The sequence below is a fragment of the Bison bison genome, unplaced genomic scaffold (genome assembly GCF_000754665.1).
Source record: "Bison bison bison isolate TAMUID 2011002044 unplaced genomic scaffold, Bison_UMD1.0 scf7180017864043, whole genome shotgun sequence".
Lineage (NCBI taxonomy): Eukaryota > Metazoa > Chordata > Mammalia > Artiodactyla > Bovidae > Bison > Bison bison.
The window spans coordinates 5532070-5544346 of record NW_011494615.1 but is presented as its reverse complement, the minus strand read 5'-3'; the positions used below and the strand labels follow the sequence as shown (position 1 = coordinate 5544346).

Below are 12277 nucleotides of genomic sequence, written 5' to 3'. Positions count from 1 at the left end.
TGAGCAGCGGGGAGCCGCAGGGACCTCGGGGTCACCGGCCGAAGCCGCTGCTGTGGCCGCAGCCCTGGGTGCCGCAGCCCTGCCGGGAGCCCCGCCGACGCCGCAGAAGGCTCCTTTTATTAGCAGTTAAATAAATCGACCCAAAATAATAACAATAATAAGCCAAAGCAAACAAATACAGCCAAGTCATCCGTGAGAAACAATAATACTAATAAAAGCCACAAACCAAAATCAATCAAGGAACAGAGACGCTGGGGGGACGTCCACTTTTCGGTCAAGGTAAAATAATTTTAAGGTCTTCCGACGTGAACATTGCACGCCTTTTGTCGTTTCTTTCTCTTTTTTTTTTCTCTTCCTTCCTGCCTTGCATCTGTGCTTTTCTTTAAGTCTAGGTTTCTCCTTCCTGTTTGTAGAAAGCTGTTGTTATGTATGTATTGTGTTTTCATGCTTTGTCGGAGGAGGGGTAGACTCCCCCTTCCCCAGAATGAGGCAAAAATGAAAAGCAGGAAGAGAATGGAAAAGAGCAGGTCTCTTCATCAGAGAAGTATACAGTTGATCTTTAAAGGCTTCTCTGTAGAAAGTTGGGAATGTGCATATTTCTTTTGGAAGAGAGCTATGCAAGGGGCAGAAAGTTGTCATCTGTTTGTTGCCCTCAGAGGACTTGAGATCCTGGCTCCCCCAGGGTTTAGAGGAAAGATGTTCAGTCTCATTTTTATGTATCTGAATTCTGTATCATTGCAAACTCCAAATTTAACATCTTCTGCCTCAGGGTTGTAGATGCAGTGGTAGTTGAATGAGACAGGTGTATAGAAAGTTTCCTAGGAAGAGAAATGGATTCTCTGGGTGTTCATGCATGGAAATGGGGCTGGAGTGGATGTGGTTGCTGTCAGTTCAGTATCCTGAAGATACAGGCAAGCACAGAATCTGGGCTGGAAAGACAAAGAAAGAATTGAAAGTTAGAGGGATGGAAGGCTGGTAAGAATCACTTTCACGAGATTGTGTTTGGAGTGCAGATACCCATTTTAATTTGACTTTTTTCAAGTCTGTTGGTATGACACTTCAGCCTCCCCAAATAAAGATGACGATCTCCAAAGTTTAGGCTGAATGTGGACAAGATTTCACTCAAATACTGAAGAAATCCAAATGATCCCCACCTCCTCTTCTTCATCCACTTTGGTGACCAAAATGGCTGTGATTGTTTTGAGAAAACGGAGAAACGGAGCTGACAGGAAATCACCTTTCATTTGGTAAAAGTTAGGAAACCTTTGCCACTTTAAAATAAATGCAGCTACTGCTCGGGTTTTGTCACCACGGGGCTTACATGTCTTCGTAAGGTTTTAGGCAATGTCATTTTCGCAGAGGGCAGTCGTTTGGAAGCCTAGAGCTCTAGCCATGTAGCCGAATAGTCTGGTTATCTTGGCAGTGATTGCCTCTGCTTTTTCCCAATAAGGATCGCATGAGAGATAATAACATTTGCCCTCATCTCAGGTTGACACGGATTTCTAAGGTATGTATGTGTGTTTGATCCTGAATTTCCTTTCTAATAACATTCTTATACTTTGTCACTTGAACAGAATGTTTTTCAAGGCTCCAGAGAGGGAGTTTAGAATATTCTTTAAGGAATACAGTTCCTCCTTGCAAAAGGCTGTTACTACCCTTGCTTATTAATACTATCACTTGGTCTCAAGTAATCTGCTTTAAATACAGTTTTAAGACATTCAGACTGCTCTACAGAGATGTCTTAACTTATCCTCAGTGCTTGTGATTAATATTGTCCAATAAATTCTTGAAATAAGTTGCTTTGGATGAATGTCTATTCAGCAGAGTACTTTTTCAGAGAGGTGTTTTTAAAGAAACTTACACACTCCAGAAATGCACCTTGAGCTTCTCTGTGACTTCATTTCACTACATGCTGATTTCTCTTTTACAGTGTTCAGCTCAGACTGAGATAGGTTTGGGTGCACTGCACTATTAAATTAGTAAATTGCTGGTCTCCCAGTGACTTTCCTTCTTGGATACCAGCTGAGTGTGGTTACCTTGAGAACTGTGGCACTAGCCCCATTAGAGCATGCTCCACTGGGGAGTTCTGTGCGGTCTATTTTTAATGCTATTTAATGAAGGAGTGAGTGCCTCACTCAGCACTACAAGGAGCAGGATGGAAGGCAGAGCTGGGCATGGTGATGGATCCTGGGGAAGGATGTCTGGAAAGGTACAGACTGGCTACAGGAGATGGTAATTTTCATTAGTCCTAATGAATCGCACTGACAGAGGCCAGTTGATTTTTGTGGGAGAATTACCTGTGAATAGTTTGATATGTGTTTTCATCAACCTCTCCAGTAATTCTTAGAAAGAAGATTCAATAATTTGAGTGCCTTAAAACTTCAGGGAAATAGTAACCAGGGAGTTGCTGTGTATATACTATTTTTAATCCAAACTGTCAGGTACTTGGGTGGTAAGACGTGCAGAAGTAATTTCACCTTCCTAAAATATTGTACTGGGGAACGGTTTGGAGCTTGTAAAATGTTCCGGGCATAAAATAACTAAATCCTTCTAAGATAGGCTGATGACCTGAAGCTCTGCCTTGTGAATTTGCTTTTCGTTTTCTTTTATAAACGTGGAGTCTAGACCAAGTATTGTGACAATGAAGTGAAGTAGGAAGTTTTGGCTGAACTTGATAGAATATTTAAGCTGTTTTCCCCCCTTACTTTGAGATAAGCACAACAGATGATGTTACCAAAGGTTAACTATTTCTTAAATGTAGATGGCAGAGGCAGCGCTGGTAATTTTCAGGATTTTATAATGAGGGGGGACATGTCTTAATGTTATAGTGCGTAAGATATACAAAGCCATCTGTCTGCAGTTATTTGCATATGTGCAGAACGCCTGTCTTGAGGTAGGAAGTGAGAATGTTCAATCAGAAAGGTCCCTGTCGTTCACTTTCACATTAACAAAGTACTGCAGTCGGGTTATTTCTTTGTGCAGAGTAAAGCTAATTAGAAAAATGCCTAGATTGTTTCAAAAGTAATAAACACAAGAGAAAGTGAGACGTTTGTATTAAGTGGAGAAATGAGTCATAATTTTTATTAAATGAAGCTGTTAGAACAGTGTCCAAAGTTGTCCTGAATCTTGTCAATTTTTACAAGAAGTAACCCCCACCCCCCCCAAAAAAAAAACAAGAAAAATACATTGCAGAGAGTTAGTATAATTTGCTGCAGTTGCTTCTGTTTTCCACCTTCTACTTTGAGAGAGAGAAGTAATCTACATTGATTATAGTATTTCTCTTACCGGAGAAATATTATTTGAACCACAGTGCTGCTACTTTTCTCCAGATTCTCTAGGCAATGGGCATTCTCATCTGAATTCAATGTGGATTATATCTGTGCACAAGATCATGATAAACTGCATGAGTGGAGTGTGGAGTGAGTCAGCCGGTGAAGACACAATATACCATATAGCCAGAAGTGGATAGGACTGAAAATCCTCATTACTATGGGGAGATAGTTTGAAGTCCGTAAGCTTGAAAATCGCAAATGAACCCTTTGTATATACGTTAGTTTAATTCAGATCTGCTTCATGACAAGGTTAGGAAAGAATCTGGGGCTTAAAGGTGATGTGGACACTGAAAGCCATCTCTTCAAATGGTAAGTACTGGCATGGTCCTAACTGGTTCCACACAGTGGTGCATGTTGAGAAATTTGTGAATCTCTAATCAGGAAAAGAATTGGCTTCCTCAAAAATGCCTTATGTCACCAGCGAAGTTCTGAACATATTTTAAGTCAGTGATGATGAACTTATCTTATCCGTACTTCCTCTCTTTAGGCAAATGACCTTCATTTTTTTTTTTAAATCGGTGCTTCCAGAGTCTTTACATTTCTGACTTTGCTTTCTTTTCTTTTATTTTTCATTCTAACATTGAAAGTTAAATATGCTTAATGATTTCAAACAGTTATAGAAGTCACTGCTGAAGGACTGTTGAAGGTAGAAAAAGAACATTAACAAGACTTATCTGTGACTGGATTTGTTTTTCTCAGGCTATCTTTGCTTCTGAGGTTGGTTTCATTTAATATATATTTATGCCAAGTGCTAATAAATTGATTTTTTCAGTAGATCAGAGTCTTATAATCTAAATTAATTTTGCTCATCTTGGATTAAACTTGGCTCTGGATGTTCAAAGTTATGTATTATTTGTATTTACATCACAGCCCTTTCATTTCTATGAGGATGAAATGGGAGCTGAGATACACAGTATTTAAACTGCATACATTAGTATCATCTGCTTGATCAAAAATCAAGTCCTTGAGACAGAGTTTCAAGTTTACTCTGCAGTTTTTAATGTTTGGCAGCAGTGTTAGCTTGTGGTTTCAGAATCCTCTGTAATCTGGTGATATTGTGTTTTTGTAAGTCATGAAATGCCCATCTAGCATTTTGAAGGCACCTTTCTCTAAAATTACTGGGAGGTATCTGTGCCCTGGGAAATAGCTGCGCAGGTAAAACAAAACATGTATTGAAATCATTCCATCGGGACAATGGAGGAGAAATTGAAAAAACAAAAGGAACTGACTTGCAATACACCAAACTGACTCTACCTTCAAACTGAGTCCTTAGCATCATGTTATGCTCTTCCCTTGCCGCCAGCAGCGATCTTCACATCGGCAGGTGGAAGGACTGGTAACCATGGTCTGCAGCCACAGTAGATCAATATTTTAAATTCCTCTACATAGTTTTCTTGAGAAAATTTCTCCTGGCAGTTTTTTATAACCCCTACCTAATATACAATGTCCATGCCAAAGGTTATATGAGATTTTTTAAAGTTCTGTGACCAAGTGATATCTATTAGAATAAAATTGCATCTGTGACTTATTTAAAGGCCAAAGAATTCACCCAGAATTATCTCACTCAAGGTACAAGGTCATAATTCTCCCTCAGTCATAAGTTCTTACAACATTTTTAAAGTATTAATATGTTACAATTTTTTCTTTTATCTAGCAGCAGAAAATATTTCATTTTCTTCAGGTAAAGGAAAGAGGGTCCCACTAGTGATTAGCCCTTTAAGAAACAGGCCTTTAATCAATTTATTACATTTCACACCATTTTAAAATGGTGCAATTCTTACATTAAAAATGTGTTGTGGATAACACACAAAATATTAAGATTTTGTTGACAACTTCACTTCTGTGAATAGTAACATTGGTTTTAATATAAGTAAAAATGAAATTCGGTTTCAGTTGAAGGGAAGGATTTAAGATTTTTAACAGGAAAACAACTGCGTCACATTTTATTTCAAATATTTAGGCAAATTTTGTAGAGATTTCTGTGGTTACGCAGCATGTGATTCTATGCAGAATCACTTAATGTAATATACAGTCTTTTTTTTCTGCAAGTTTTTTTCACTGCGACATATTCACAAAGCTAATCTACCTAAATAAACCCAGATCAACCTCCTGATAGGAAGGACCCACACAAGATAGGAAATCAGTGTTTGTGATAAAGACTTCCAAAAGAACTCTGTGACTTTTCAACCTAAGATGGATGGATGTAGTGCTGGAATTTTTAATAATGGATACACATTCTTTTACATTTCCTTTATTGTCAGTTGCTTCTTTATCATGCACTAAACGTGATCAGAGTGAGGATCATCTCTAGGGAAATGCAAACCAGAGGAATGATCTCACATATTTTGCAGATTTTCTTCCAGTTGTCAAGATCCAATATTCACTTTAGGACCATCTAATCCACAGCATCATACCTTAAAGGGAAAACTAAAAATGCATGTTGACGTAATTTGATCTGGTTGCAATGGAAAATCGCCAATAATTGAGGTAAACTGTTTCCACATCTTCAGAAAACAACAGAACATCAATTTCTAAAAGTTTTACGATCTTCCAAGTCCAAATATGATATGCCTTGACATGGAAATTAGAAGGCCCAGCTGTCATCTGATTGTTCCGTCGTCTGAGTTGCTTTCAGGTGATTTCATCACCATCACATAGAAAAATCCAGCCATGGGTCGGCAGAGAATGAAGGAGGGACATGGCAACTCTCTGAAATTCAGGGACTATGCATAACTGTTTGACTTTTTCTTGCTCATAAACTCAATGGGCAAATAAAAAGCTATTGTGTTAATTTTGCAGTTTTTTTATACCTTTCTAAAGCCACCAGCTAAAATCCCCACATGAAGTTCTAATATTTATTGTTAAGAAAATATCCACACTCTTCATTGGCAGGTTTTTCTTAGCATTTTGCTGGTTAATATGTATACCACTCTGATGGAAATCCCAGGGCTGCTGTCATCTGACTTAATTTAATCATCAAAGAGCTGTTAGAAAATAAGTAGATGCCATGTGAATATGTGACAGAATCAAGACTTCAGCATTGTTTACAGGCTTCAAACACTCGATTCTTTAAAATGCAATTTTTAAAAATGAGTGTCAAAAGATCTTTTTGTTATAAATATAGCATTTATTTTTTTAGAGAAAGAAGATTAAGGTTTATACTCAGATGACCACTCTTTTAAGTCAACGAAGCACACGGTTATGTTGAAATTGCTATTGAACTCTGCCAAATTCATTCATGGTCAGGACATTGCAGTCATATCTGTGATTCTATTTCTTTTATCCGGCTTATGGGAATAATGGCACTAACACTTTTAAGTTATACAGCTTTATATTTATTTTAAATTTACTTAGATATACTAGCACTGTAAGAATTTTAGGAAATTATCAAACAAATGGCATGGCACTAAAGACGAATTTAGAAATCCCACTGGAAACAACTAGTTGGTATTAATGGTTTGTCTTTTTATTTTCACTTCGGTGCTTATTTAACTTCGTTCAGCATTTATTTCATATTTCCTTTGTGAAGATTAAAATCTTTCTCTAACCCTGAAATTTCCACATAATCATGGGTAGAGTTTGGGAAAGATGAAATGATACAGCATGCCATCATGATGTGAGTCCATGCTGTTGCTATCTGCTTAAGCTCCGTGAAGCACCCTTAACAACTGGACTCCTTCATTTTTAATTACTATTATAATTATCAACTTCATCTGGAACTACATGTGGCTTTGTTTTTAGTGTTTTGTTTTTTTTTTTTTCAGCATGAAGAGGTGGGAGAGTGTATTTAGTTAAGAGAGTTTATATGTGAAAAATGTATTCATATCGTAAGACATGGATGTAAATATCTGTCCAAGAGGGATATCATTTCACAATGATAATGATCGCAACGTCTGCATGATTTGTCAGATATGATGCAGGAAGCTATAGATAAGGAGACCTTTTGAACTCAGAGGAGCTTTGGATCCCTTATCAGGTTAAAACTAAAGGAGAGGTGTGGGCTAGAGGATGCTGGAACTCATCAGAGAGCAGGCGGGGAATTGCTGTGTGCTCATGATGACGGACTGTACCACTGAGATACGGGCCTCCATGGGATTCTGCAGATCAGAGAAATGTGAAAAATCTGGATTAAAAGAAAAGGTCCGGAAAACAAAGTCTAAATGTGGTGGTGCACCTAAATCTCACTTCTCCAAAGCTTAGCTCTGTAAATATGCAATTTACCACCTGAGGAACCCGTCCTGGGGTTTACCTTCTGGGTCTAAGTAAATAACTGAAAAAATGTGTCCACAGCCAAGACTCTCAACCCCTCTCTGCTTCCTAGTTTCCTCAAGACTGTAGTAACACCAGTTCAGTCACAAACAAATGCCCATCATGTGACCATAGCGATTTCGTTCATTCCTCCTTGCTTCAGTGTTTCATGTAGCATATGGGACACCTGAGGCCTGCTTGGCAAGACTGAAGCAGAAACAAAGTCCCTGGTACCTTGGTATTATTCACTAAAAGGAAATCATCACCTTTTCATATAAAAAATGTTAGAGAGATTTAACCTGATTACATGGAATGAGAAAAACTTCCTTTTAAGCATTTTGTGTGTCTGTGTTTTAGTAATTTAGAGTACATCTCTTTTCTGTTTCCAATCTGTAACCATTTTTACTGGTTGGAATTGGAAACTAGCTTACTCTGTCTGTGCCTAGAGAGAGATTTTTCTAGGCGCAATATTTTCTGTGAGCCTAGAAAATATCGACAGCCAAGCAGAGGTAGTAACTAATCTAGGAGGTGGGCCTTGTATGAGGATAGGAATGCTTAGTAAGGTCATTCTCTCCTGTCAGTCTCTAGGGGCAGAGATGGACCCACTGAGAGTTGTCTGGAAAGTGAAAGGAGAAGACTTCTCTAAAACTTTTTAATTGAGTAATTTTCACCATCCAAAAGGGGTGGCCGAAGAGCCAGGTCATTATTGAATGCGAAGGAACTGAAATGGATCCAGGAAGGAGTTACCTTGCATCCTGCGCTGAGGAGTGCGACCAGGAGCAGCAACTCTGGGGTGGCAGGGGAGGCGGAAACATTTCCCAGCATCCTCTCGGAAGTTCAGGCAAGCAGAGCAGTGGGCTTGCTGCTGGGCTCTCTGGCGCCCCCTCTGGCGGCTTTGGTTTCCTGTCTCCAAGCCTTGAGAAAGCTGTTCGGAGTGCGCCGCTGATAATGGCCTCAGACTCTAAAGTATCTTCAGTTAATGTTGCTGAAATGAATCATTTCAGCCCTTACATGAAAATGGTCAGAGGGTGATGTCTGTCATAATTGGGTTTTAATCAGTTGGTCCCCATCAGAAAATGGAGAACCATGAAAGGTGTTCCGTAGAGAGGCTGAGCTGTGCAAAGCAGTTAATTCATCAGACAACCACACTTTTTAAAAATCATAATTAAATATCAGCCATTCTTCTGAGGGGACTTCCCTAGTGGCACAGTGGTAAAGAACCCACCTGCCAATGCAGGAGACACAGGAGATGCAGGTTCTATTCCTGGGTCAGGAAGATCCCCTGGATAAGGAAATGGCAACCCATTCTAGCATTCTTGCCTGGAGAATCCCATGGACAGAGGAGCCTGGTAGACTCTAGTCCAAAGGGTCACAGAGTCAGACACGACTGAACACACACACACACACTGTTCAGAGAAATAGTACCATCAGAAAAATGTTCCAATGAAATTTCTCAGAAGGTACCTGAGAATCCATTTATAAACCTTCAATATTCTAATAAGTGCTAGAACAAAAAATTAGGAAAGGTTAGAGAGTATATCGGAGAAAGCAACGGCAACCCACCCCAGTACTCTTGCCTGGAAAATCCCATGGACAGAGGAGCCTGGTAGGCTACAGTCCATGGGGTCGCGGAAAGTCGGACATGACTGATCGACTTCACTTTCACTTTTCACTTTCACTCATTGGACAAGGAAATGGCAACCCACTCCAGTGTTCTTGCCTGGAGAATCCCAGGGACGACGGAGCCTGGTGGGCTGCCGTCTATGGGGTCGCACAGAGTTGGACATGACTGAAGCGACTTAGCAGCAGCAGCAGCAGAGAGTATCTCGGAGAAGGCAATGGCACCCCACTCCAGTACTCTTGCCTGGAAAATCCCATGGATGGAGGAGCCTGGTGGGCTGCAGTCCATGGGGTCGCGACGAAGTCGGACGCAACTGAGCGACTTGACTTTCACTTTTCACTTTCACGCATTGAAGAAGGAAATGGCAACCCACTCCAGTGTTCCTGCCTGGAGGATCCCAGGGATGGGGAGGCCTGGTGGGCTGCCATCTATGTGGTCCCACTGAGTCAGACGCAACTGAAGCGACTTAGCAGCCGCAGCAGAGAGTATATACAGCATTATATCTATATATATATATTGCATTGGCCAAAAAGTTTGAATTTTTCTGTAAGATATTCCAAATGAAAATTTTGGCCAACCCAATATGTATTATATATACTATATATATATACACACACACACACACACGCACATATATATATCTACACTAATATAGTATGTAGCTGTGTATATATATATAGTGTATGTATGTATGTTCTAGAATCAGCATAATATATATGCTTAAATGCTATCCATTTGGCATTAAGCAAAAAATGAATTTATCTCAAAAGTATACAGGTACAGGCAAACCTCAGTGATATTGGGGGTTCATTTCCAGACCACCTCAATAAAGCTACCATTGCAATAAAGCATGTCACATGAAATTTTTTTGGTTCCCAGTGTGCAGTTGTATCCTGTCTTTAAAAAAACCAATGTAAATCTTAAATGTTTTATTACTAAAAGAGACTTAACAACCCTCATCTGAGCCTTCAGCAAGTTGTCAAGCATCTTTTTAGAAGAGTTGCATCAAAGATCACTGATCACAGATCACTTTTATAACAAATATCATGATAAAGAAAATGCTGGAAATATTAGAATTACTAAAATGTGACACAGAGACAGGAAGTGAACGAACGCGCTTGGGGAAAATGGCACCAATAGACCCCCTGGATGAAGTGTTGCCATAAACCTTTAATTTGGAAAAAATAAAAAGACAATAACTACAAACAGCAATCAAGTGCCATGAAACAAGCCCTGTGTGTATTTCCCAGTGTGTTTTTTTTTTCACTGTCCTTAGCTGTTCTTGTTTGCACATGTCAGCTATTTAATAGGCTTGTGGAATTAAAAATTGACCTTTATATTGTTGATGGCTTCTATTTTTCAGGATTAAAATCAGCTCTAAGTAAAGTTTTAACTGTGTTTTTCCCGTAAAAGTTTCAGCCTAAGTGGATCTGACATTCATCTTTCTGAAAAAGAGAACAAAGAGATACCCTTATATGTAGAATTATAACTTCACTAGAAATGATTTTGGCTCTTACAAAGAAGCTTCTCCTTTAGATCTCAAGCAGTGACTCAGGCTTTTATGGAGATAGCAAGGTCCCTAAAACATCAGTCGTTTAAACTGAATACCTAGATCACTTTTCCATCTATGTGAAAGGAAATCATAGTTAACACTCAGTTAATGTGGTCTTGGGAGAGAAGATGAGGCAAGTGCACAAACAATTTCCCAATTGCTGACACACAGAGCTGGAAATAATGCCTGTTTACTGGAGATGTGCCTTTGGAGGGATTAACGTTGGTGAAGGTTATCCAGGGTGTGGGGAAGAAATTCACTCCTCTGAAGAACTGGGCAAGTAGCAGTGATGGATGAAGGCAGGGGACGAGGAATGAAGAGAATACTGAAAAGTTGGGTTTCCTTAACCTTTCTTCCTGCCTTAAGGAGAGTTGCCCTACCCTCCCTATTATATGAAAGCAGGGAACGGATTGATGAGGGTTAACTGGCAAACCGGAGAAGGCGATGGCACCCCACTCCAGTACTCTCTCCTGGAAAATCCCATGGATGGAGGAGCCTGGTAGGCTGCAGTCCATGAGGTCACTAAGAGTTGGACACGACTGAGCGACTTCACTTTCACCTTTCACTTTCATGATTGGAGAAGGAAATGGCAACCCACTCGTGTTCTTGCCTGGAGAATCCCAGGGACGGGGGAGCCTAGTGGGCTGCCGTCTATGGGGTCGCACAGAGTCGGACACGACTGATGTGACTTAGCAGCAGCAGCAGCAACTGGCAAACCAGTTAATCTGCTTGGGACCAGAGAACTGAATTCAGGTCTTACCCCTCTCTTTCCAAACAGTCTAGTCCTAAAGGGTGGGATCTGATTGAGTAAGAGTAGAGTGAATTGCTTTCTTAATTTAACGTCTACGTTTTAGGGTATGCTGAGCGTGGTTCTGATGGAAGAAACGTCTGCATACCTTTCTGACTTGACAAAGCAAAGCAAAACCTGGTACCTTAATTTCGAAAGATGAGAACATTCTGTCTTCTTTGAGGCTATGGCAGGCTTTAGGAAGATGTAGAAAGCAAGAGAGTCTGCCACACCCGGCATTTTCAACAGGAAACCAGAAAAATATTTTCTGGACCACACTGTGTCAAAGTAGGGGACTTTCCATGGGAGCTGAATGGAAGAGACGGAGTTCTTGTGTGAGAGTCAGCAAGATCTGTCTGTTGCATCAGATGTCATACTCACTCATTTACTTGTTCATTTTTCGTTTTCAAATATTTATTGAAAATAAATATTTTTTGTCAGGTCTCAAGCTAAATATTTGGGAAATTTGCTCTGTAGCATTTTGTAGGCATTTAGGAGAGAGACATGCACTAGAACCCTTTAAATAATGAATTGAATGAGAGCATAAGGAAACTCCAAAATGGATAAATGGAGAATATCTTGGATGATAAACAATACGAATTAATTTGACAAATCAGAAAAATCAATTTTTAACCCATAAATTTCATTGAGGAAATTGACAAAAAGTACACCTCGAGAGTGGAGACCATATTGTTTCCAGAAAGCAAACAAGGAAGAATTAACAGCGCTAATGGGGG

At 39.7% G+C, this 12277-nt stretch overlaps 1 protein-coding gene across 2 annotated transcripts in view; it reads left to right on the top strand.

The window, feature by feature from the left end:
• Positions 1-21: 21 nt before the first annotated feature.
• ARPP21 (cAMP-regulated phosphoprotein, 21kDa) overlaps positions 22-12277 on the top strand; it is a 163863-nt gene continuing 151607 nt past the window's right edge. For both annotated transcript variants that reach the window (XM_010835537.1, XM_010835535.1), the window contains exon 1: positions 22-279. The gene's annotated coding sequence lies outside the window, so the exon portion shown is untranslated. The remainder of the gene's footprint in view (positions 280-12277) is intronic.